The following is a 2,381-nucleotide window of genomic DNA, read 5'->3' on the forward strand; positions in this document are numbered from 1 at the left end:
TAATAACCGAGATATCTCGATATCTTCCATGCTACACACATTATAGGCGGTTCCCAAACAGAATGGTAAAGTTTATACTCCCCCTCCACCAACAAGCATCAATCCATGGCTTGCTCGAAGCAACGAGTGTGTCCAACTAACAAGAGTCCCGGGGGAGTTTTATTTGCAGTTATTTTGATTTGATTTGCATAAAGCATGGTACTGGGCATCCCGATGACAAGCCATTTTCTCATGAGTGAGGAGCAGAGTCCACTCCTCTTGAGAATAACCCGCCTAGCATGGAAGATACAGACAGCCCTAGTTGATACATGAGCTATTCGAGTATACAAAACAGATTTATTTGAAGGTTTAGAGTTTGGCACATACAAATTTACTTGGAATGGCAGGTAGATACCGTATATAGGTAGGTATGGTGGACTCATATGGAACAACTTTGGGGTTTGTGGAATTGGATGCACAAGCAGTATTCCTGCTAGAAAAAGACTGGGAAGCGACCAGCTAGGAGAGACAACAGTCATGAACATGCATTAAAATTAATCAACACTGAATGCAAGCATGAGTAGGATATAATGCACCATGAACATAAATATCATAGAGGCTATGTTGATTTTGTTTCAACTACATGCGTGAACATGTGCCAAGTCAAGCCACTCGAATCGTTCAAAAGAGGATACCACCCTATCATACCACATCACAACCATTTTAATAGCATGTTGGCACGCAAGGTAAACCATTATAAGCTCCTAGCTAATTAAGCATGTCATAAGCAACTACAATCTCTAATTGTCATTGCAAACATGTTTCTTTCATAATAGGCTGAATCAGGAACGATGAACTAATCATATTTACAAAAACAAGAGAGGTCGAGTTCATACCAGCTTTTCTCATCTCAATAAGTTCATCATATAATCATCATTATTGCCTTTCACTTGCACGACCGAATAGTGTGGATAATAATCTGCACGTGCATTGGACTAAGCTGGAATTTGCAAGCATTCAATTCAAGAGGGAAGACAAGGTAATATGGGATCTTTGTTAGATCAACAATAATGCATATAAGAGCCACTCAACATTTTCATTATGATCTTCTCCTCTCGACCCCCAAACAAAAGAGACAAAACTATTTACACGGGAAAGCTCCCAACAAGCAAAAGAAGAACAAGAAATCTTTTTTGGTTTTCTTTTTAATTACTACTACAGCATGAAAAGTAAACTAACTAAAAGCTACAACTATTGTTTTGGTTTTTCTAAGGTTTTTCAAACACACAAGAAGAAAGCATAAAAAGGGAAATAAACTAGCATGGATATTACAATGAAAAAGTATGAGCACCGACAACTAGCATGAGTGTGTGAACAGGAATGTAATGTCGGTGAGAGATACGTACTCCCCAAGCTTAGGCTTTTGGCCTAAGTTGGTCTATGGCCATGATTGCCCTGGCAGATATCCAAAGTTGTAGCTGGGGTCGTACTGAGAAGGATCCCCCTGGTGCCACCGGTTGGCGATCTCTTTCGGATTCCACTGATAAACAGACTGCCCGTGAGGATCAAATTGTGGTTCCGGCTCTGGCTCTGTAGCTGGTGTGGGGTTTCGGTAGGCGTGGATGGCCTCCGGTGGAGCAAGGTACTTGCCTGCAGAGAAGTCAAACAAGGAAGGAGCAGGCAAAGTAATAGTCTCAGGGTGATTTTTATCAAGTATCAGCTTGTACTTAAGCATCTTTTCCTTATTCTTAACGATAAAATCATGTGCTACCATACTCTTATAGTCTAGAAAAATAGGAGGCAGCAACATCTCTTCCTTCTCATAATGCCTAATAGGTATGTTAAAATGTGCAGCGAGGCGCGAGGCAAAGATACCTCCCAAGATGGGGCCCTTAGTACGGTTAAGATTTAACCGCTTTGCAACAATAGCACCCATACTAAATGTGTCATCACGGAACAAGGCATGGCGCAAAATAACAATATCAGGGGCACTAAGGTTGCCACCGTTTCCGCGACCAATTAAGCATCTACTAGAAAATATTGCAAAGTAACATAAAACAGGAAAATGTATGCTAGTAATTCTTGCATCAGAAACTTTCCTCGTTTCCCCTACAGCAACTGTATCAATAAACCCTTCCACATCGTCACGATGTGGTTCCTCTACACTGCCCTCAAAAGGTATCAAACAAACCTGACAAAAATCACGAAGTGACATCTCCTTATGCTCATCATATAATTAAAATTCCACCGTAGGTCATGAGGTCCTAGCATGGAAATGAAAGTTTTGCACAAACATATTGGTCAGTAAGAGATACTATTTGTGTTGGTTGTGGAGGAAGGCGGTGAGGCCTGCATTCTCAGCCAATTCATAGAAATCATCATAAATGCTCTCAAGAAATCAT

Source organism: Triticum urartu, chromosome 1 (assembly GCF_003073215.2).
Source record: "Triticum urartu cultivar G1812 chromosome 1, Tu2.1, whole genome shotgun sequence".
Taxonomy (NCBI): domain Eukaryota; kingdom Viridiplantae; phylum Streptophyta; class Magnoliopsida; order Poales; family Poaceae; genus Triticum; species Triticum urartu.